Source organism: Oncorhynchus nerka, linkage group LG14 (assembly GCF_034236695.1).
Source record: "Oncorhynchus nerka isolate Pitt River linkage group LG14, Oner_Uvic_2.0, whole genome shotgun sequence".
NCBI lineage: Eukaryota > Metazoa > Chordata > Actinopteri > Salmoniformes > Salmonidae > Oncorhynchus > Oncorhynchus nerka.
This window is the reverse complement of record NC_088409.1, coordinates 97,733,688-97,758,687: the sequence shown is the minus strand read 5'-3', so window position 1 is coordinate 97,758,687 and position 25,000 is coordinate 97,733,688. Positions and strand designations below refer to the sequence as shown.

Below are 25,000 nucleotides of genomic sequence, written 5' to 3'. Positions count from 1 at the left end.
AGTGATCTCCTCACCCCCCCCACCCCACCAGGGTATTGAGTCCCCGGTCCTCACCAGTGATCTCCCCCCCACCAGGGTATTGAGTCCTCACCAGTGATCTCCCCCCCACACCCCACCAGGGTATTGAGTCCCAGGTCCTCACCAGTGATCTCCCCCCACCCCACCAGGGTATTGAGTCCCCGGTCCTCACCAGTGATCTCCCGCCCCACACCCCACCAGGGTATTGAGTCCCAGGTCCTCACCAGTGATCTCCCCCACCCCACCAGGGTATTGAGTCCCCCAGTGTCCTCACCAGTGAGTCTCCCCCCCCCACCAGGGTATTGAGTCCCAGGTCCTCACCAGTGATCTCCCCCCACCCCACCAGGGTATTGAGTCCCCGGTCCTCACCAGTGATCTCCCCCACCCCACCAGGGTATTGAGTCCCGGTCCTCACCAGTGATCTCCCCGGCCCCCCCCCCCACCAGGGTATTGAGTCCCCGGTCCTCACCCCCCCACCCACCAGGGTATTGAGTCCTAGGTCCTCACCATTGATCTCCCCCCACCCCACCAGGGTATTGAGTCCCAGGTCCTCACCAGTGATCTCCCCCCCCCCCCCCAACCCACCAGGGTATTGAGTCCCCGGTCCTCACCAGTGACCCCCCCCCACCAGGGTATTGAGTCCCAGGTCCTCACCAGTGATCTCCCCCCACCCACCAGGGTATTGAGTCCCAGGGTATTGAGGTCCTCACCAGTGATCTCCCCCCACCCACCAGGGTATTGAGTCCCAGGTCCTCACCAGTGATCCCCCCCACCCCACCAGGGTATTGAGTACCCGGTCCTCACCAGTGATCTCCCCACCCCACCAGGGTATTGAGTCCCAGGTCCTCACCAGTGATCTCCCCCCACCCCACCAGGGTATTGAGTCCCAGGTCCTCACCAGTGATCTCCCCCCACCCCACCAGGGTATTGAGTCCCCGGTCCTCACCAGTGATCTCCCCCCACCAGGGTATTGAGTCCCCCCGGATCCCCCCACCCACCAGGGTATTGAGTCCCGGTCCTCACCAGTGATCTCCCCCCACCCCACCAGGGTATTGAGTCCCAGGTCCTCACCAGTGATCTCCCCCACCAGGGTATTGAGTCCCCCCCCCACCCCACCAGGGTATTGAGTCCCAGGTCCTCACCAGTGATCTCCCCCCACCCCACCAGGATATTGAGTCCCGGTCCTCACCAGTGATCTCCCCCACCCCAGCAGGGTATTGAGTCCCAGGTCCTCACCAGTGATCTCCCCCCCCCCCCACCCCACCAGGGTATTGAGTCCCCGGTCCTCACCAGTGATCCCCCCCACCCCACCAGGGTATTGAGTCCCAGGTCCTCACCAGTGATCTCCCCACCCCCTCCCCCACCCCACCAGGGTATTGAGTCCCGGCCATCACCAGTGATCCCCCCCACCCCACCAGGGTATTGAGTCCCCGGTCCTCACCAGTGATCTCCCCCCCCCACCCCACCAGGGTATTGAGTCCCAGGTCCTCACCAGTGATCTCCAGGTGCATGGAGCTGTCCATGGGGAGGGGTAAAGACAGGAAGTATTAAGTCCCCGGTCCTCACCAGTGATCCCCCACCCCCACCCCACCAGGGTATTGAGTCCCCGGTCCTCACCAGTGATCTCCAGGTGCATGGGAGCTGTCCATGGGGAGGGGTAAAGACAGGAAGTATTAAGTCCCCGGTCCTCACCAGTGATCTCCAGGTGCATGGAGCTGTCCATGGGGAGGGGTAAAGACAGGAAGTTGAAGGGTCGAAGCGGGCGCTGATGTGACCACACGTCTTACACTTGACCTGGGACTTGAGCTGGCCGTGGAACAGATCCACCACGATGGAACGGTTCCTCAGCAAGTGGTTCTCCCACGCCTGACGAGGAACACACACGGAACCATAGAGAGACGTAAAATACACACACACACGGAACCACAGAGAGATGTAAAACACACACACGGAACCATAGAGAGACGTAAAAACACACACACAGAACCATAGAGAGATGTAAAACACACACAGAACCATAGAGATGTATAACACACACAGCAAGTGGTTCTCCCACGCCTGACGAGGAACACAGACACGGAACCATAGAGACGTAAAACACACACAGCACTAATTCTGCTAATCCCTCGTAGGATCACACACACACACACACACACACCTTTATCCTCTGTCCATAACCTGAACACCAATACACACGCCACAGGTTATCCACTCTTTAAGAAATGTTTAGTGTATCAACTTTTGACTCTTTCCTCTCTCCTGGTCTCTAGTCACCTAAGATGGACTGTCCCCTCTCCCCTGGTCTCTAGTCTCCTAAGATGGACTGTCCTCTCTCCTCTCACCTGGTCTCTAGTCACCTAAGATGGACTGTCCCCTCTCCCCTGGTCTCTAGTCTCCTAAGATGGACTGTCCTCTCTCCTTTCCCCTGGTCTCTAGTCACCTAAGATGGACTGTCCTCTCTCCTCTCACCTGGTCTCTAGTCATCTAAGATGGACTGTCCTCTCTCCTCTCCCCTGGTCTCTAGTCTCCTAAGATGGACTGTCCTCTCTCCTCTCACCTGGTCTCTAGTCATCTAAGATGGACTGTCCTCTCTCCTCTCCCCTGGTCTCTAGTCTCCTAAGATGGACTGTCCTCTCTCCTCTCCCCTGGTCTCTAGTCTCCTAAGATGGACTGTCCTCTCTCCTCTCCCCTGGTCTCTAATCACCTAAGATGGACTGTCCTCTCTCCTCTCCCCTGGTCTCTAGTCTCCTAAGATGGACTGTCCCTCTCTCCTCTCCCCTGGTCTCTAGTCTCCTAAGATGGACTTGTCCTCTCCTCTCCCCTGGTCTCTAGTCACATAAGATGGACTGTCCTCTCTCCTCTCCCCTGGTCTCTAGTCTCCTAAGATGGACTGTCCCCTCACCTCTCCCCTGGTCTCTAGTCACCTAAGATGGACTGTCCCCTCACCTCTCCCCTGGTCTCTAGTCTCCTAAGATGGACTGTCCTCTCTCCTCTCACCTGGTCTCTAGTCATCTAAGATGGACTGTCCTCTCTCCTCTCCCCTGGTCTCTAGTCTCCTAAGATGGACTGTCCCCTCACCTCTCCCCTGGTCTCTAGTCACCTAAGATGGACTGTCCTCTCTCCTCTCCCCTGGTCTCTAGTCTCCTAAGATGGACTGTCCTCTCTCCTCTCCCCTGGTCTCTAGTCTCCTAAGATGGACTGTCCTCTCTCCTCTCCCCTGGTCTCTAGTCTCCTAAGATGGACTTGTCCTCTCTCCTCTCCCCTGGTCTCTAGTCACCTAAGATGGACTGTCCTCTCTCCTCTCCCCTGGTCTCTAGTCTCCTAAGATGGACTGTCCCCTCACCTCTCCCCTGGTCTCTAGTCACCTAAGATGGACTGTCCCCTCACCTCTCCCCTGGTCTCTAGTCTCCTAAGATGGACTGTCCCCTCACCTCTCCCCTGGTCTCTAGTCACCTAAGATGGACTGTCCCCTCTCCTCTCCGCTGGTCTCTAAGGACCTAAGATGGACTGTCCCTCTCCTCTCCGCTGGTCTCTAGTCATCCTAGGTGGACTGTCCCCTCTCCTCTCCCCTGGTCTCTAGTCACCTAAGATGGACTGTCCCCTCTCCTCTCCCCTGGTCTCTAGTCACCTAAGATGGACTGTCCCCTCTCCTCTCCCCTGGTCTCTAGTCTCCTAAGATGGACTGTCCCCTCTCCTCTGGTCTCTAGTCATCTAAGATGGACTGTCCTCTCTGATCACCCCTGGTCTCTAGGGACCTAATATGGACTGTCCTCTCCCCTGGTCTCTAGTCACCTAAGATGGACTGTCCCCTCTCCTCTCCCCTGGTCTCTAGTCACCTAAGATGGACTGTCCCCTCTCCTCTCCCCTGGTCTCTAGTCTCCTAAGATGGACTGTCCTCTCTCCTCTCCCCTGGTCTCTAGTCATCTAAGATGGACTGTCCCCTCTCCCCTGGTCTCTAGTCTCCTAAGATGGACTGTCCCCTCTCCTCTGGTCTCTAGTCATCTAACATGAACTGTCCCCTCTCCCCTGGTCTCTAGTCTCCTAAGATGGACTGTCCCCTCTCCTCTGGTCTCTAGTCATCTAAGATGAACTGTCCCCTCTCCCCTCCCCTGGTCTCTAGGGACCTAAGATGGACTGTCCTCTCTCCTCTCCCCTGGTCTCTAGTCTCCTAAGATGGACTGTCCTCTCCTCTCACCTGGTCTCTAGTCATCTAAGATGGACTGTCCCCTCTCCTCTCCCCTGGTCTCTAGTCTCCTAAGATGGACTGTCCCTCTCCTCTCCCCTGGTCTCTAGTCTCCTAAGATGGACTGTCCTCTCTCCTCTCCCCTGGTCTCTAATCACCTAAGATGGACTGTCCTCTCTCCTCTCCCCTGGTCTCTAGTCTCCTAAGATGGACTGTCCTCTCTCCTCTCCCCTGGTCTCTAGTCTCCTAAGATGGACTGTCCCTCTCTCCTCTCCCCTGGTCTCTAGTCTCCTAAGATGGACTTGTCCCTCTCCTCTCCCCTGGTCTCTAGTCTCCTAAGATGGACTGTCCTCTCTCCTCTCCCTGGTCTCTAGTCTCCTAAGATGGACTGTCCTCTCTCCTCTCCCCTGGTCTCTAATCACCTAAGATGGACTGTCCCTCTCCTCTCCCCTGGTCTCTAGTCTCCTAAGATGGACTGTCCCTCTCTCTCTCCCTGGTCTCTAGTCTCCTAAGATGGACTTGTCCCTCTCCTCTCCCCTGGTCTCTAGTAACCTAAGATGGACTGTCCTCTCTCCTCTCCCCTGGTCTCTAGTCTCCTAAGATGGACTGTCCCCTCACCTCTCCCCTGGTCTCTAGTCACCTAAGATGGACTGTCCCCTCACCTCTCCCCTGGTCTCTAGTCTCCTAAGATGGACTGTCCCCTCACCTCTCCCCTGGTCTCTAGTCACCTAAGATGGACTGTCCCCTCTCCTCTCCCCTGGTCTCTAGTCACCTAAGATGGACTGTCCCCTCTCCTCTCCGCTGGTCTCTAAGGACCTAAGATGGACTGTCCCCTCTCCTCTCCGCTGGTCTCTAGTCATCCTAGGTGGACTGTCCCCTCTCCTCTCCCCTGGTCTCTAGTCACCTAAGATGGACTGTCCTCTCTCCTCTCCCCTGGTCTCTAGTCTCCTAAGATGGACTGTCCCCTCACCTCTCCCCTGGTCTCTAATCACCTAAGATGGACTGTCCCCTCACCTCTCCCCTGGTCTCTAGTCTCCTAAGATGGACTGTCCCCTCACCTCTCCCCTGGTCTCTAGTCACCTAAGATGGACTGTCCCCTCTCCTCTCCCCTGGTCTCTAGTCACCTAAGATGGACTGTCCCCCCCTCTCCTCTCCGCTGGTCTCTAAGGACCTAAGATGGACTGTCCCCTCTCCTCTCCGCTGGTCTCTAGTGATCCTAGGTGGACTGTCCCCTCTCCTCTCCCCCTGGTCTCTAGTCACCTAAGATGGACTGTCCCCTCTCCTCTCCCCTGGTCTCTAGTCACCTAAGATGGACTGTCCCCTCTCCTCTCCCCTGGTCTCTAGTCTCCTAAGATGGACTGTCCCCTCTCCTCTGGTCTCTAGTCATCTAAGATGGACTGTCCTCTCTGATCACCCCTGGTCTCTAGGGACCTAATATGGACTGTCCCCTCTCCCCTGGTCTCTAGTCACCTAAGATGGACTGTCCCCTCTCCTCTCCCCCTGGTCTCTAGTCACCTAAGATGGACTGTCCCCTCTCCTCTCCCCTGGTCTCTAGTCTCCTAAGATGGACTGTCCTCTCTCCTCTCCCCTGGTCTCTAGTCATCTAAGATGGACTGTCCCCTCTCCCCTGGTCTCTAGTCTCCTAAGATGGACTGTCCCCTCTCCTCTGGTCTCTAGTCATCTAACATGAACTGTCCCCTCTCCCCTCCCCTGGTCTCTAGGGACCTAAGATGGACTGTCCTCTCTCCTCTCTCATAAGATGGACTGTCCCCTCCTGGTCTCTAGTCTCCTAAGATGGGCTGTCCCCTCTCCTCTCCCCTGGTCTCTAGGGACATAAGATGGACTGTCCCCTCTCCTCTCCCCTGATCTCTAGGGACCTAAGATGGACTGTCCCCTCTCCTCTGGTCTCTAGGGACCTAAGATGGACTGTCCCCTCTCCCCTGGTCTCTAGGGACCTAAGATGGACAGTCCCCTCTCCCCTGGTCTCTAGGGACAAAAGATGGACTGTCCCCCTCCTCTCCCCTGGTCTCTAGGGACATAAGATGGACTGTCCCCCTCCTCTCCCCTGGTCTCTAGGGACATAAGATGGACTGTCTAAGGACTCTCTTGATCTCTAGGGACAAAATATGGACTGTCCCCTCTCCTCTCTCCTGGTCTCTAGGGACATAACATTTACATTTACATTTAAGTCATTTAGCAGACGCTCTTATCCAGAGCGACTTACAAATTGGTGCGTTCACCTTATGACATCCAGTGGAACAGCCACTTTACAATAGTGCATCTAAATCTTTAAGGGGGGTGAGAAGGATTACTTTAAGATGGACTGTCCTCTCTCTTGATCTCTAGGGACCTAAGATGGACTGTCCCCTCTCCCCTGGTCTCTAGGGACCTAAGATGGACTGTCCCCCCTCCTCTCCCCTGGTCTCTAGGGACATAAGATGGACTGTCCTCTCTCTTGATCTCTAGGGACATAAGATGGACTGTCCCCTCTCCTCTCTCCTGGTCTCTAGGGACATAAGATGGACTGTCCTCTCTCTTGATGTCTAGGGACCTAAGATGGACAGTCCCCTCTCTCTTGATCTCTAGGGACCTAAGATGGACTGTCCCCCCTCCTCTCCCCTGGTCTCTAGGGACATAAGATGGACTGTCCTCTCTCTTGATCTCTAGGGACCTAAGATGGACTGTCCCCCCTCCTCTCCCCTGGTCTCTAGGGACATAAGATGGACTGTCCTCTCTCTTGATCTCTAGGGACATAAGATGGACTGTCCCCTCTCCTCTCTCCTCTCCTGGTCTCTAGGGACATAAGATGGACTGTCCTCTCTCTTGATGTCTAGGGACCTAAGATGGACAGTCCCTCTCTCCCCTGGTCTCTAGGGACCTAAGATGGACTGTCCCCCTCCTCTCCCCTGGTCTCTAGGGACATAAGATGGACTGTCTCTCTCTCTTGATCTCTAGGGACATAAGATGGACTGTCCCCTCTCCTCTCTCCTGGTCTCTAGGGACCTAAGATGGACTGTCCTCTCTCTTGATCTCTAGGGACATAAGATGGACTGTCCCCCCTCCTCTCTCTTGATCTCTAAGGAACTAAGATGGACTGTCTCCTCTCCCCTGGTCTCTAAGGACCTAAGATGGACTGTCCCCCCTCCTCTCTCTTGATCTCTAAGGAACTAAGATGGACTGTCTCCTCTCCCCTGGTCTCTAGGGACATAAGATGGACTGTCCCCCCTCCTCTCCCCTGGTCTCTAGGGACATAAGATGGACAGTCCCCTCTCCTCTGGTCTCTAGGGACCTAAGATGGACTGTCCCCTCTCCTCTGGTCTCTAGTCTCCTAAGATGGACAGTCCCCTCTCCCCTGGTCTCTAGTCTCCTAAGATGGACTGTCCCCTCTCCTCTGGTCTCTAGTCTCCTAAGATGGACAGTCCCCTCTCCTCTCTCCTGGTCTCTAGGGACATAAGATGGACTGTCCCCCCCCCTCTCCCCTGGTCTCTAGGGACATAAGATGGACTGTCCCCCCTCCTCTCCCCTGGTCTCTAGGGACATAAGATGGACTGTCCTCTCTCTTGATCTCTAGGGACAAAATATGGACTGTCCCCTCTCCTCTCTCCTGGTCTCTAGGGACATAACATTTACATTTACATTTAAGTCATTTAGCAGACGCTCTTATCCAGAGCGACTTACAAATTGGTGCGTTCACCTTATGACATCCAGTGGAACAGCCACTTTACAATAGTGCATCTAAATCTTTTAAGGGGGTGAGAAGGATTACTTTAAGATGGACTGTCCTCTCTCTTGATCTCTCTAGGGACCTAAGATGGACTGTCCCCTCTCCCCTGGTCTCTAGGGACCTAAGATGGACTGTCCCCCTCCTCTCCCCTGGTCTCTAGGGACATAAGATGGACTGTCCTCTCTCTTGATCTCTAGGGACATAAGATGGACTGTCCCCTCTCCTCTCTCCTGGTCTCTAGGGACATAAGATGGACTGTCCTCTCTCTTGATGTCTAGGGACCTAAGATGGACAGTCCCCTCTCCCTGGTCTCTAGGGACCTAAGATGGACTGTCCCCCCTCCATAAGATCTGTCCCCCCTGGTCTCTAGGGACATAAGATGGACTGTCCCCTCTCCTCTCTCCTGGTCTCTAGGGACCTAAGATGGACTGTCTCTCTCTTGATCTCTAAGGACCTAAGATGGACTGTCTAGGGACCTCTCCTCTCTCCTGGTCTCTAGGGACCTAAGATGGACTGTCCTCTCTCTTGATCTCTAAGGACCTAAGATGGACTGTCCCCTCTCCTCTCTCCTGGTCTCTAGGGACCTAGGGACCTAAGATGGACTGTCCTCTCTCCCTGGTCTCTAAGGACCTAAGATGGACTGTCCCCTCTCCCCTGGTCTCTAGGGACATAAGATGGACTGTCCCCTCTCCCCTGGTCTATAGGGACATAAGATGGACTGTCCCCTCTCCCCTGGTCTATAGGGACATAAGATGGACTGTCCCCTCTCCCCTGGTCTATAGGGACCTAAGATGGACTGTCCCCTCTCCTCTCTCCTGGTCTCTAGGGACCTAAGATGGACTGTCCCTCTCCTCTCTCCTGGTCTCTAGGGACCTAAGATGGACTGTCCTCTCTCTTGATCTCTAGGGACATAAGATGGACTGTCTCCTCTCCCTGGTCTATAGGGACATAAGATGGACTGTCCTCTCTCTTGATCTCTAAGGACCTAAGATGGACTGTCTCCCCTCTCCCCTGGTCTATAGGGACATAAGATGGACTGTCCCCCTCCTCTCCCCTGGTCTATAGGGACATAAGATGGACTGTCCTCTCTCTTGATCTCTTGATCTCTAGGGACATAAGATGGACTGTCCCCTCTCCTCTCTCCTGGTCTCTAGGGACCTAAGATGGACTGTCTCTCTCTTGATCTCTAAGGACCTAAGATGGACTGTCTCTCTCTTGATCTCTAAGGACCTAAGATGGACTGTCCCCTCTCCTCTCCCCTGGTCTCTAAGGACCTAAGATCAGAGATGGGCAACTGAAGGCCCTCTGATCAATTTCCCCCAAAACATTTATTGGAGAACTTTCTCAGGGAAAATAAAGGTTGATTGATTATATATGTTGGTTAATAGGCTGTGTGTAGATGCCTGTGTGTGTGTGTGTGTGTACATGTTTAATTGGTTTATTGATTGAACTCTGACCTCTGATGCGACCTCCCAGTCGGGTCGTCCGTTGCTGTCCTTCAGCTCTACGTAGGGTTTCTCATGCACCCTGTTCAGGTCCTCATGGAGCCCGTCCAATAGGAAGGCCAGGAGCTCCTGACTGTCCTGCTGCTGGAAGCCATTGAACCGCGGGGCGTACTTTGCTATCGTCCACTACAGGGGGCGGTAGTGAGACAACCACAGTCAACACAAACAGACCAATTCTGATGGTTTTTTTTTATACAAAATTGGTCTTTTGACAAATCACATCAGATCTTTAAGAGCCGATCTGATTGGTCAAACGACCAATTAGTGAAAAGAAATATCAGAATTGGGCTGTCTGTGTAAAAGCAGCCATATAGAGTCAGTTACGGGGGGGGGGGGGGGGGTGGAAACACAAAGTTAGAGGTAACAGTAGCACAGTCAATTAATCCATGTGGAGTCAATAAGGCCAAAAATAATTTGGACAAGCTATCGTCCACTACAGGGGGGAGAATGGAAACAAAGATAATAGCTTCCCAGACATCTACTTTACTATTGTCCACTACAGGGGGGAGAATGGAAACAAAGATAATAGCTTCCCAGACATCTCCTTTACTATTGTCCACTACAGGGGGGAGAATGGAAACAAAGATAATAGCTTCCCAGACATCTCCTTTACTATTGTCCACTACAGGGGGGAGAATGGAAACAAAGATAATAGCTTCCCAGACATCTCCTTTACTATCGTCCACTACAGGGGGGAGAATGGAAACAAAGATAATAGCTTCCCAGACATCTCCTTTACTATCGTCCACTACAGGGGGGAGAATGGAAACAAAGATAATAGCTTCCCAGACATCTCCAATACAGGGAGGAGAATGGGCAGTGTCTTCTGTAAGTACATGGAGTAGCCAGCCAGGGGACTTCCAATTAATTTTTTAATTTTTATTTTTTTTGCAGAAGGAGCTCTATGTTCGTAGCCTCTGGTATATCCTTTAATTTTAATTTTTTAAATTTTACCTTTATTTAACCAGGCAAGTCAGTTAAGAACACATTCTTATTTTCAATGACGGCCTGGGAACAGTGGGGTTAACTGCCTGTTCAGGGGCAGAACGACAGATTTGTACCTTGTCAGCTCAGGGGTTTGAACTTGCAACCTTCCGGTTACTAGTCCAACGCTCTAACCACTAGGCTACGCTGCCGCCCCATCCTAATGACTTGATACCATCTGAAATACACAGCGAAATTATGGAATACTTTAATGACTTTTATCTCCCAAATTGGTACAAATTGTTGTGGTATAGAGTAGAAATTGATACGACTTTTACAATTTAAATGATTGGAAATGTATGATTTCAGTGTATTGTTAGTTGTTTTGGACATCGTCTAGGTCTATATGATCTATATCTATTATATCTATATCTATGATCAGGACTATTTTCTAAGTAAGATAACCTTTAAACATAAAACCTTTATTTTCTTGAGATTAAAGTCATATTTACAGTTCTACTGCAACATATGAATGGCCGCAATGATGTTTGTCTGAATTCATAGTACAAGCTACTGTCCACTACAGCGAGTAAGGAAATCCCATCCACTGTTGTTGTGACGATCCATGCCAGGATTTATAAACTCACCCTGAGTTTGAGAGGAGCAACGTTCCTCTGTGTTCCCTCCACAGCTCCATCAGCAGGTCTCCGTAGCATTTAGCCATGTGACCTCGCATCCCGATGGGGTTGGTTCTGGACACACAAAATAATAAAGTCAGTAATGCTATTGATAAAAAATAATGTATATGTTAACGATTAAATAATTCCACTCTGAAACCTTGTAATTGTATGAAATTGATTAGAATCGTAAAGTTATAATCTGATGAAGTGTGTAGTTTTAGTCAGAATTAGGTTAAACAATGTGTCTGTATAGTGGAAAAACACAGACGGTCTGAGCAAGGCGTAGCTTAGGATTTGAACTTGTATATGTGTGTGTGTGTGTGTGTAGTGTGTGTGTGTCTGTATGTGTGTGTGTGTAGTGTGTGTGTGTCTGTACGTGTGTGTGTGTGTCCCTGTGTGTGTGTGTGTGTGTCCCTGTGTGTGTGTGTGTGTGTGTGTCCCTGTGTGTGTGTGTGTCCCTGTGTGTGTGTGTGTAGTGTGTGTGTGTCTGTATGTGTGTGTGTGTAGTGTGTGTGTGTCTGTATGTATGTGTGTGTGTGTGTGTGTGTGTGTAGTGTGTGTCTGTATGTGTGTGTGTGTGTGCCGAAGAAAAACGAGAACAGTTATTAAACTGTGTTTGGACCGACTACTGGCTAGGCCTCGGAGGAACCTATGATAGCACAGGGAGTACTTCTCAAGGTTTCCCTCATCTCGGGGAATGGAATTGTCGGCTGGGTAGTGATACACTGTGGTGAGAACTACGGAGAAGGATAAAACTCACCTACTGTTTGTGTGGGAGTATGTGCGTAGGATACCTACTGTTTGGGTGGAAGTGTGTGCGTAGGATACCTACTGTTTGTGTGTATGTATGTGTGTAGGATACCTACTGTTTGGGTGGACCTACTGTTTGTGTGTGTGCGTAGGATACCTACTGTTTGGGTGGAAGTGTGTGCGTAGGATACCTACTGTTTGTGTGGGGAAGATACCTATGTGAGTAGGATACCTACTGTTTGTGTGGAAGTGTGTGCGTAGGATACCTACTGTTTGTGTGGACGTGTGTGTGTAGGATACCTACTGTTTGGGTGGAAGTATGTGAGTAGGATATCTACTGTTTGTGTGGAAGTATGTAGGATACCTACTGTTTGTGTGGAAGTATGTAGGATACCTACTGTTTGTGTGGGAGTATGTGCGTAGGATACCTACTGTTTGTGTGGGAGTATGTGCGTAGGATACCTACTGTTTGTGTGGAAGTATGTGCGTAGGATACCTACTGTTTGTGTGGAAGTATGTGCGTAGGATACCTACTGTTTTGTGTGGAAGTATGTGCGTAGGATACCTACTGTTTGGGTGGAAGTATGTGCGTAGGATACCTACTGTTTGGGTGGAAGTATGTGCAATACAATGGATGTCTTTGTATAATGGACTTCAGAACGTTCTCTGAATAAACGGTACTAATCTTTTTGCATAAGCTGAGTCTTTTACTAATTATTATTACACCCCTGGTCTTCCAGATCTCGGGTTTGGTCAGAGCTATTGATTGTCAGTTATTATCAGTTATTATCATTGGGATTGAAAATTCTCAGGTGACAGCTATCCAACAAGCTGTACACCTTTTCACGGATGCACACAGGGACACACACACACACAGGGACACACACACACACACAGGGACACACACACACACACACACACACACAGGGACACACACACACACACAGGGACACACACACACAGGGACACACACACAGGACACACACACACACAGGGACACACACACACACACAGGACACACACAGGGACACACACACACACACAGGACACACACACACACACACACACACACACACACACACACACACACACACACACACACAGGACACACACACACACACAGGGACACACACACACAGGACACACACACACACACAGGGACACACACACACACACACACACACACACACACACACACACACACACAGGGACACACACACACACAGGGACACACACACACAGGGACACACACACACACACAGGGACACACACACACACACACACACACACCACACACAGGGACACACACACACACACACACACACAGGACACACACACACAGGACACACACACACAGGGGACACACACACACACAGGGACACACACACACACAGGGACACACACACACACACACACACACAGGGACACACACACACACACACACACACACAGGGACACACACACACACACAGGGACACACACACACAGGGACACACACACACACACACACAGGGACACACACACACACACACACAGGGGCACACACACACAGGGACACACACACACAGGGACACACACACACAGGGACACACACACACACGGACACACACACACACGGACACACACACAGGGGCACACACACACAGGGACACACACACACAGGGACACACACACAGAGAGACACACAGCTACCTGTTGAGTTCATAGAGGTGTCTTCCTGAGATGAAGTAGTCAGTGAGAGGCGTGGTGTTGCTCACACACTGGATACTAGAGTTCATAAAGCACGTGTTGCCGAGGTTACTGAGGCCCGTGGCACCCTTCTCCGTAGCAACTGGGGTACATACATGTTTGAAAGGTTTTAGGAGAGAAGGGGAGGAAGGTTAGAGACATAAATCTAACTTTAAATACTGAAAGTGAAAGCTCTTGATAACTGCATTGTAAATGTATGTAACCGATGTACTGGTAGAAGGTGGCTGTGACTGTAAAGTGGGACGATGACGATGACGATGAAGATGACGTACCTTTATGTTGGTCCATTGTACTGCTGTTAGCGATGAAGGACATCTCTTCTGGCCAGCTCATGTCTTTGTTCCGAACTAATAAAAACACAAGATGAAGGTTTTTACACATCGATGCCAGGATTACAGTACTAAAGACGCGTTACTTTCAAATCTTCTCTTTTTAAATTCAGAAATTTTACAGTCAGTCCAGTTTTTTTTACATTTCAACACACTCAGCAAACTCAGCAGTCAGATAACATTTTAATTACTGTGCTGAAAAGTAGTTTTTTAAATTATTATTATATATATTTTTTTACCCCAATTTCATGGTATCCAATTGTTGTTAGTAGCTACTATCTTGTCTCATCGCTACAACTCCCGTACGGGCTCGGGAGAGACGAAGGTTGAAAGTCATGCGTCCTCCGATACACAACCCAACCAAGCTGCACTGCTTTTTAACACAGCGCGCATCCAACCCGGAAGCCAGCCGCACCAATGTGTCGGAGGAAACACCGTGCACCTCACCTGGCGACCTTGGTTAGCGCGCCCTGCGCCCGGCCCGCCACAGGAGTCGCTGGTGCGCGATGAGACAAGTACATCCCTACCGACCAAGCCCTCCCTAACCCGGACGACGCTAGGCCAATTGTGCGTCGCCCCACGGACCTCCCGGTCGCGGCCGGTTACGACAGAGCCTGAGGGCGAACCCAGAGTCTCTGATGGCACAGCTGGCGCTGCAATACAGCGCCCTTAACCACTGCGCCACCCGAGAGGCCGAAAAGTAGTTTTGAACGGACCTTCGATAACTAAGTGCTGCTCGTCCTGGATCTTCAGGCCCTCCAGAGTGTGGTCCTCGTCATCGAGCAGGGTCAGACAGTTCTGGGGGGGAGGAGAACCGGGTCAGATAGTTATTGGGGGGAGGAGAACCGGGTCAGATAGTTATTGGGGGGAGGAGAACCGGGTCAGATAGTTATGGGGGAGGAGAACCGGGTCAGATAGTTATGGGGGGAGGAGAACCGGGTCAGATAGTTATGGGGGGGGAGGAGAACCGGGTCAGATAGTTATTGGGGGGAGGAGAACCGGGTCAGATAGTTATTGGGGGGAGGTTTGGATGAGAGGTCAACATCCGCAAGTTTATATTTTATCATGTCACCGTAGTATCACTTATAAAATGTAGTGGCCAACATGTGATACACACACACCTCGCTGTTGTAGAGCCACAGCCTCATGTCCTCGTCTTTGATGCGTAGCCTCCGAGACAGGTACAGGTGGATGTCCTTGATGGTGCCCACGCGGCTGAAACAGCCTGTATAGGCCAGGACACGCTTCAGAGGAGCGTTGGGGGAGGGCACGTTACCTGGAGGGGGAGGAGGAGGGAGAGGGAGGAGGAGGGGGAGGGAAAGAGGGGGAGGGAGTGAGAGAGGGGGAGGGAGTGAGAGAGGGGAGGGACGAGAGAGGGGGAGAGAGGAGAGAGGGGGAGGAAGGAGAGAGGGGGAGGGAGGAGAGAGAGGAGGGAGGGAGAGAGAGGGAGGGAGGGAGGGAGTGAGCGAGAGGACGGGGGAGAGTGAAGAGGGAGGAGAGAGGGGGAGGGAGGAGAGAGGGGGAGGGAGGAGAGAGGGGAGGGAGGAGAGAGGGGGAGGAAGGAGAGAGGGGAGGGAGGGGAGAGGGGAGGGAGTGAGTGAGCGAGAGGACAGGGGAGAGTGAAGGGGCAAGGAGGTGGGAGAGGGAGGAGAGAGGGGGAGGGAGGAGAGAGGGGGAGGGAGGAGAGGGGGAGGAAGGGAGAGGGGAGGGAGGAGGGAGAGGGGAGGGAACTATAAACTCACAGGGGAGACTGAAGGGGCAAGGAGGTGGGAGAGGGAAATAGAGGGGAGGGAGGGGAGAGGGGGAGGGAGTTAATTAAATAGAGTTAGGGAGGAGAACACTCCAGCCTTTAGTGAACTATAAACTCAGCATCAGAATTACTGAAAAGTCCAGTAATAATTGTAAATACTCTTGTCACCCAGACTCACATGAACTTTAAGAAAACCAGTTAATTAAATCAACACATTATTACAAGAGATAAAGAATAGTTCAGCTCAGGTAGGATGAGGTGTAAGGAAGCAGCCAGAGATAAAGAATAGTTCAGCTCAGGTAGGATGAGGTGTAAGGAAGCAGCCAGAGATAAAGAATAGTTCAGCTCAGGTAGGATGAGGTGTAAGGAAGCAGCCAGAGATAAAGTGTCACCAATGATTGTGGGTGCGATTCCCGCTGAGGCCACCCATTCTCCCAGCAGCCTTGCTCTTTGGTCAGTGTGTCACCAATGATTGTGGGTGCGATTCCCGCTGAGGCCACCCATTCTCCCAGCAGCCTTGCTCTTTGGTCAGTGTGTCACCAATGATTGTGGGTGCGATTCCCGCTGAGGCCACCCATTCTCCCAGCAGCCTTGCTCTTTGGTCAGTGTGTCACCAATGATTGTGGGTGCGATTCCCGCTGAGGCCACCCATTCTCCCAGCAGCCTTGCTCTTTGGTCAGTGTGTCACCAATGATTGTGGGTGCGATTCCCGCTGAGGCCACCCATTCTCCCAGCAGCCTTGCTCTTTGGTCAGTGTGTCACCAATGATTGTGGGTGCGATTCCCGCTGAGGCCACCCATTCTCCCAGCAGCCTTGCTCTTTGGTCAGTGTGTCACCAATGATTGTGGGTGCGATTCCCGCTGAGGCCACCCATTCTCCCAGCAGCCTTGCTCTTTGGTCAGTGTGTCACCAATGATTGTGGGTGCGATTCCCGCTGAGGCCACCCATTCTCCCAGCAGCCTTGCTCTTTGGTCAGTGTGTCACCAATGATTGTGGGTGCGATTCCCGCTGAGGCCACCCATTCTCCCAGCAGCCTTGCTCGGTTGGTCAGTGTGTCACCATGATTGTGGGTGCGATTCCCGCTGAGGTTTTATCCATTCTCCCAGCAGCCTTGCTCTTTGGTCAGTGTGTCACCAATGATTGTGGGTTTTTATCTATGAGGCCACCCATGTAATATGGATGACTAAGATAACAGCATCTGCTAAATGGTATGTATTATTATGTGGTTTTATCTATATGCCTGGTCAGCTGGTATTTGTGATCGGAGCCAAACTAACTCCTCTGGGCCAGACATCTGATGGAGTGGTGATCTAATCGGACCGGTGCAGCGCTCTGTCTCACAGTGCCTCTGTGCAGCGCTCTGTCTCACAGTGCCTCTGTGCTGAGCTCTGTCTCACAGTGCCTCTGTGCTGAGCTCTGTCTCACAGTGCCTCTGTGCTGAGCTCTGTCTCACAGTGCCTCTGTGCTGAGCTCTGTCTCACAGTGCCTCTGTGCTGAGCTCTGTCTCACAGTGCCTCTGTGCTGAGCTCTGTCTCACAGTGCCTCTGTGCTGAGCTCTGTCTCACAGTGCCTCCGTGCTGAGCTCTGTCTCACAGTGCCTCCGTGCTGAGCTCTGTCTCACAGTGCCTCCGTGCTGAGCTCTGTCTCACAGTGCCTCTGTGCTGAGCTCTGTCTCACAGTGCCTCTGTGCTCAGCTCTGTCTCACAGTGCCTCTGTGCAGCGCTCTGTCTCACAGTGCCTCTGTGCAGCGCTCTGTCTCACAGTGCCTCTGTGCTGAGCTCTGTCTCACAGTGCCTCTGTGCTGAGCTCTGTCTCACAGTGCCTCTGTGCTGAGCTCTGTCTCACCGTGCCTCTGCGCTGAGCTCTGTCTCACAGTGCCTCTGTGCTGAGCTCTGTCTCACAGTGCCTCTGTGCTGAGCTCTGTCTCACAGTGCCTCTGTGCTGAGCTCTGTCTCACAGTGCCTCCGTGCAGCGCTCTAATGTCTCACAGTGTCTCCACGCAAGAAGTAAGGGTGGCATAGCCGCGAGAAGTAAGGGTGGCATAGCTGCAAGAAGTAAGGGTGGCATAGCCGCGAGAAGTAAGGGTGGCATAGCTGCGAGAAGTAAGGGCATGGCGGTCGCATAAGGTGGCATAGCTGCGAAGTAAGGGTGGCGAGAAGTAAGGGTGGCATAGCCGCGAGAAGTAAGGGTGGCATAGCTGCGAGAAGTAAGGGTGGCATAGCTGCGAGAAGTAAGGGTGGCATAGCCGCGAGAAGTAAGGGTGGCATAGCAAAGGGGCATTGTCATGCTGAAACAGGAAAGGTCCTTCCCAAAACTGTTGCCACAAAGTTGGAAGCACAGAATCGTCTAGATGTCATTGTATGCTGTAGGGTTAAGATTTCCCTTCACTGGAACTAAAGGGCCTGAACCATGAAAAACAGCCCCAGACCATTATTCATCCTCCACCAAACTTTACAGTCATCACTATGCATTTGGGCAAGCAGCATTCTCCTGGCATCCGCCAAACCTGGAACAGTCCATTCTAATATCTTGATTAGGGCTGGACCAGTCCATTTTAGGGGCATGATTAGGGCCGGTAGCAGTCCATTTTAAGGGCATGATTAGGGCCGGTACCAGTCCATTTTAAGGGCATGATTAGGGCCGGTACCAGTCCATTTTAAGGGCATGATTAGGGCCGGTACCAGTCCATTTTAAGGGCATGATTAGGGCTGGTACCAGTCCATTTTTAAGGGCATGATTAGGGCCGGTACCAGTCCATTTTAGGGGCATGATTAGGGCTGGACCAGTCCATTTTAAGGGCATGATTAGGGGTGGACCAGTCCATTAAAACAGCATGATTAGGGGTGGACCAGTCCATTATAACAGCATGATTAGGGCTGGAGTCCATTATAACCAGTCCATTATAACAGCATGATTTGGGGTGGACCAGTCCATTAAAACAGCATGATTAGGGTGGACCAGTCCATTATAACAGCATGATTAGGGGTGGACCAGTCCATTATAACAGAATGATTAGGGGTGGACCAGTCCATTATAACAGGTGTGGACCAGTCCATTATAACAGCATGATTAGGGTGGACCAGTCCATTATAACAGAAGGATTAGGGGTGGACCAGTCCATTATAACAGAAGGATTAGGGTACAGTCCATTATAACAGCATGATTAAGGGTGGACCAGTCCATTATAACAGCATGATTAGGGGTGGACCAGTCCATTATAACAGAATGATTAGGGTGGACCAGTCCATTATAACAGAATGATTAGGGGTGGACCAGTCCATTATAACAGAATGATTAGGGTGGACCAGTCCATTATAACAGCATGATTAGGGGTGGACCAGTCCATTATAACAGCATGATTAGGGGTGGACTACAGTCCATTATAACAGAATATTAGGGGTTTGTTTGCTCTTAGCAGGCTGTCTCTCATTCTTGCTGCAGGCTTACGTTACCTGGACCAGTCCATTGGGGAGATGATTGGGGGAACATTCTCAGGCTGGTCATAGAATGATGTTAACCCAGATGTTGGGGTGGGTAGTGGGGTGCGTTTATGGCAGGCTGTCTCTTTCTTGCTGCCGCAGGAAGAGGAGGTAGCGTGGGAAGAGCTCCAGCTCAGCACGGCCTGTTTTCGTCTGCTGGATCACCTGGAAAAAAGGACAGGAGGAAAAGCATTGCATTCAACAATTACCTCTAAGGGCTGAACCCTAACTTCAGGTACACACACACACACACACACACACACTATCACACACACATTATCACACACACACGCAACTAAAAAGTTCACAAAAATCATCCACAATAGTTTGAAAATCGCTCGAGCTAGACCCAGTCCTCAAGCAGACCATCTGTGGCACAAGTGTCAATCTCATTCCACCGAGGGCAGAGTGTCTGCTGGTTCGCTCTCCTCCCTTGTCCTTAATTGATGAATTATGGTCACTAATTCGTAAGAAACTCCCCTCACCTGGTCGTCTAGGTCTTAACTGGAAAGGAAAACACTAAAACCTGCAGACACTAGGTCCTCCACGGAATGAGTTAGACACCCCTATCCTAGAGGAAACGGCCGTGTGTGAGTAACCCCATCCAAAACATGCACATCAACACCTCCTCTACAACCTGCAGACACTAGACCCATGAGTTTGACACCCCTGATCTATGAGTCTGTGTTAGTGTATGGGATGGTTGTGTTGTGGTCCATCTATGGTTCTGTGTTAGTGTATGGGATGGTTGTGTTGTGGTCTATCTATGGTTCAGTGATAGTGTATGGGATGGTTGTGTTGTGGTCCATCTATGGTTCAGTGATAGTGTATGGGATGGTTGTGGTCTATCTATGGTTCTGTGATAGTGTATGGGATGGTTGTGGTCTATCTATGGTTCTGTGTTAGTGTATGGGATGGTTGTGGTCTATCTATGGTTCTGTGTTAGTGTATGGGATGGTTTGTGGTCTATCTATGGTTCTGTGTTAGTGTATGGGATGGTTGTGGTCTATCTATGGTTCTGTGATAGTGTATGGGATGGTTGTGGTCTATCTATGGTTCTGTGTTAGTGTATGGGATGGTTGTGTTGTGGTCTATCTATGGTTCTGTGTTAGTGTATGGGATGGTTGTGTTGTGGTCTATCTATGGTTCTGTGTTAGTGTATGGGATGGTTGTGTTGTGGTCCATCTATGGTTCTGTGATAGTGTATGGGATGGTTGTGGTCTATCTATGGTTATGTGTTAGTGTATGGGATGGTTGTGGTCTATCTATGGTTCTGTGTTAGTGTATGGGATGGTTGTGTTGTGGTCTATCTATGGTTCTGTGTTAGTGTATGGGATGGTTGTGTTGTGGTCCATCTATGGTTCTGTGTTAGTGTATGGGATGGTTGTGTTGTGGTCCATCTATGGTTCTGTGATAGTGTATGAGATGGTTGTGGTCTATCTATGGTTCAGTGATAGTGTATGGGATGGTTGTGTTGTGGTCATCTATGGTTCTGTGATAGTGTATGGGATGGTTGTGTTGTGGTCCATCTATGGTTCTGTGTTAGTGTATGGGATGGTTGTGGTCTATCTATGGTTATGTGTTAGTGTATGGGATGGTTGTGGTCTATCTATGGTTCTGTGATAGTGTATGGGATGGTTGTGGTCTATCTATGGTTCTGTGTTAGTGTATGGGATGGTTGTGGTCTATCTATGGTTCTGTGTTAGTGTATGGGATGGTTGTGGTCTATCTATGGTTCTGTGTTAGTGTATGGGATGGTTGTGTTGTGGTCCATCTATGGTTCTGTGATAGTGTATGGGATGGTTGTGGTCTATCTATGGTTCAGTGATAGTGTATGGGATGGTTGTGTTGTGGTCCATCTATGGTTCTGTGATAGTGTATGGGATGGTTGTGGTCTATCTATGGTTCAGTGATAGTGTATGGGATGGTTGTGTTGTGGTCTATCTATGGTTTAGTGATAGTGTATGGGATGGTTGTGTTGTGGTCTATCTATGGTTCAGTGATAGTGTATGGGATGGTTGTGTTGTGGTCTATCTATGGTTCAGTGATAGTGTATGGGATGGTTGTGTTGTGGTCTATCTATGGTTCAGTGATAGTGTATGGGATGGTTGTGTTGTGGTCTATCTATGGTTCAGTGATAGTGTATGGGATGGTTGTGTTGTGGTCTATCTATGGTTTAGTGATAGTGTATGGGATGGTTGTGTTGTGGTCCATCTATGGTTTAGTGATAGTGTATGGGATGGTATTACGCATGGCAGAAAAACAGTCTTTTACATGACAATAATCAGCTGACAAAAGGGGTGGTTGTGTTGTGGTCCATAGTGAGAGGGGAGGTTGTGGTCCATAGTGTGAGGGGTGGTTGTGTTGTGGTCCATCGTGTGAGGGGTGGTTGTGTTGTGGTCCATAGTGTGAGGGGTGGTCGTGTTGTGGTCCATAGTGTGAGGGGTGGTCGTGTTGTGGTCCATAGTGTGAGGGGTGGTCGTGTTGTGGTCCATAGTGTGAGGGGTGGTCGTGTTGTGGTCCATAGTGTGAGGGGTGGTCGTGTTGTGGTCCATAGTGTGAGGGGTGGTCGTGTTGTGGTCCATAGTGTGAGGGGTGGTCGTGTTGTGGTCCATAGTGTGAGGGGTGGTGTGTTGTGGTCCATAGTGTGAGGGGTGGTGTGTTGTGGTCCATAGTGTGAGGGATGGTCGTGTTGTGGTCCATAGTGTGAGGGGTGGTCGTGTTGTGGTCCATAGTGTGAGGGGTGGTTGTGTTGTGGTCCATAGTGTGAGGGGTGGTTGTGGTCCATAGTGTGAGGGGTGGTTGTGTTGTGGTCCATAGTGTGAGGGGTGGTTGTGGTCCATAGTGTGAGGGGTGGTCGTGTTGTGGTCCATCGTGTGAGGGGTGGTTGTGTTGTGGTCCATCGTGTGAGGGGTGGTTGTGTTGTGGTCCATAGTGTGAGGGGTGTGTTGTGGTCCATAGTGTGAGGGGTGGTCGTGTTGTGGTCCATAGTGTGAGGGGTGGTCGTGTTGTGGTCCATAGTGTGAGGGGTGGTTGTGGTCCATAGTGTGAGGGGTGGTCGTGTTGTGGTCCATAGTGTGAGGGGTGGTCGTGTTGTGGTCCATAGTGTGAGGGGTGGTCGTGTTGTGGTCCATAGTGTGAGGGGTGGTCGTGTTGTGGTCCATAGTGTGAGGGGTGGTCGTGTTGTGGTCCATAGTGTGAGGGATGGTCGTGTTGTGGTCCATAGTGTGAGGGGTGGTCGTGTTGTGGTCCATAGTGTGAGGGGTGGTTGTGTTGTGGTCCATAGTGTGAGGGGTGGTTGTGGTCCATAGTGTGAGGGGTGGTTGTGTTGTGGTCCATAGTGTGAGGGGTGGTTGTGGTCCATAGTGTGAGGGGTGGTCGTGTTGTGGTCCATAGTGTGAGGGGTGGTTGTGTTGTGGTCCATCGTGTGAGGGTGGTTGTGTTGTGGTCCATAGTGTGAGGGGTGGTTGTGTTGTGGTCCATAGTGTGAGGGTGGTCGTGTTGTGGTCCATAGTGTGAGGGGTGGTGTGTTGTGGTCCATCGTGTGAGGGGTGGTTGTGTTGTGGTCCATAGTGTGAGGGGTGGTTGTGTTGTGGTCCATAGTTGAGGGGTGGTTGTGGTCCATAGTGTGAGGGGTGGTTGTGTTGTGGTCCATAGTGTGAGGGGTGGTGTGTTGTGGTCCATAGTGTGAGGGGTGGTTGTGTTGTGGTCCATAGTGTGAGGGGTGGTCGTGTTGTGGTCCATAGTGTGAGGGGTGGTTGTGTTGTGGTCCATAGTGTGAGGGGGTGGTCGTGGTCCATAGTGTGAGGGGTGGTCGTGTTGTGGTCCATCTATGGTTCAGTGTTAGTGTGAGGATGGTTGGTTGTGGTCCATAGTGTGAGGGGTGGTCGTGTTGTGGTCCATAGTGTGAGGGTGGTTGTGGTCCATAGTGTGAGGGGTGGTTGTGTTGTGGTCCATAGTGTGAGGGGTGGTCGTGTTGTGGTCCATAGTGTGAGGGGTGGTTGTGGTCCATAGTGTGAGGGTGGTCGTGTTGTGGTCCATAGTGTGAGGGGTGGTCGTGTTGTGGTCCATCTATGTGAGTGGGGATGGTTGTGTTGTGGTCCATAGTGTGAGGGTGGTGTGTTGTGGTCCATAGTGTGAGGGGTGGTTGTGTTGTGGTCCATAGTGTGAGGGATGGTGTGTTGTGGTCCATAGTGTGAGGGGTGGTTGTGTGGTCCATAGTGTGAGGGATGGAGGTTGTGGTCCATAGTGTGTGTTGGGATGGTTGTGGTTGTGGTCCATAGTGTGAGGGATGGTTGTGTTGTGGTCCATAGTGTGAGGGATGGTTGTGGTCCATAGTGTGAGGGGTGGTTGTGTTGTGGTCCATCGTGTGAGGGGTGGTTGTGTTGTGGTCCATAGTGTGAGGGGTGGTGAGGGTTGTGGTCCATAGTGTGAGGGTGGTTGTGGTCCATAGTGTGAGGGATGGTTGTGTTGTGGTCCATAGTGTGAGGGATGGTTGTGTTGTGGTCCATAGTGTGAGGGGAGGTTGTGGTCCATAGTGTGAGGGGTGGTTGTGTTGTGGTCCATAGTGTGAGGGAGGTTGTGGTCCATAGTGTGAGGGATGGTTGTGTTGTGGTCCATAGTGTGAGGGGTGGTTGTGTTGTGGTCCATAGTGTGAGGGGAGGTTGTGGTCCATAGTGTGAGGGGTGGTTGTGTTGTGGTCCATAGTGTGAGGGGTGGTCGTGTTGTGGTCCATAGTGTGAGGGGTGGTTGTGTTGTGGTCCATAGGGTGAGGGGTGGTTGTGTTGTGGTCCATAGTGTGAGGGGTGGTTGTGGTCCATAGTGTGAGGGGTGGTTGTGTTGTGGTCCATAGTGTGAGGGGGGTGGTCCATAGTGTTGTGGTCCATAGTGTGAGGGGTGGTGGTTGTGGTCCATAGTGTGAGGGGTGGTTGTGGTCCATAGTGTGAGGGGTGGTTGTGTTGTGGTCCATCTATGGTTCAGTGTTAGTGTATGGGATGGTTGTGTTGTGGTCCATAGTGTGAGGGGTGGTTGTGTTGTGGTCCATAGTGTGGGGGGTGGTCCATAGTGTGAGGGGTGTTGTGGTCCATAGTGTGAGGGGTGGTCGTGTTGTGGTCCATAGTGTGAGGGGGGTGGTTGTGGTCCATAGTGTGAGGGGTGGTCGTGTTGTGGTCCATAGTGTGAGGGGTGGTCGTGTTGTGGTCCATCTATGGTTCAGTGTTAGTGTATGGGATGGTTGTGTTGTGGTCCATAGTGTGAGGGGTGGTTGTGTTGTGGTCCATAGTGTGAGGGGTGGTTGTGTTGTGGTCCATAGTGTGAGGGATGGTCGTGTTGTGGTCCATAGTGTGAGGGGTGGTTGTGGTCCATAGTGTGAGGGGTGGTCGTGTTGTGGTCCATAGTGTGAGGGGGGTGGTTGTGGTCCATAGTGTGTATGGGATGGTCGTGTTGTGGTCCATAGTGTGAGGGATGGTTGTGGTCCATAGTGTGAGGGGAGGTTGTGGTCCATAGTGTGAGGGATGGTCGTGTTGTGGTCCATAGTGTGAGGGATGGTTGTGGTCCATAGTGTGAGGGGTGGTTGTGTTGTGGTCCATCGTGTGAGGGGTGGTCGTGTTGTGGTCCATAGTGTGAGGGGTGGTTGTGGTCCATAGTGTGAGGGATGGTCGTGTTGTGGTCCATAGTGTGAGGGATGGTTGTGGTCCATAGTGTGAGGGGAGGTTGTGGTCCATAGTGTGAGGGGAGGTTGTGGTCCATAGTGTGAGGAATGGTTGTGTTGTGGTCCATAGTGTGAGGGGTGGTTGTGTTGTGGTCCATAGTGTGAGGGATGGTTGTGTTGTGGTCCATAGTGTGAGGGATGGTTGTGTTGTGGTCCATAGTGTGAGGGATGGTTGTGTTGTGGTCCATAGTGTGAGGGA

The 25,000-nt window shown here is 51.5% G+C and overlaps 1 pseudogene; it reads right to left on the bottom strand.

The window, feature by feature from the left end:
- The window catches only part of LOC115127030 (ubiquitin carboxyl-terminal hydrolase 32-like), an 83,537-nt pseudogene that overhangs the window by 18,847 nt on the left and 39,690 nt on the right, over positions 1 to 25,000 (bottom strand).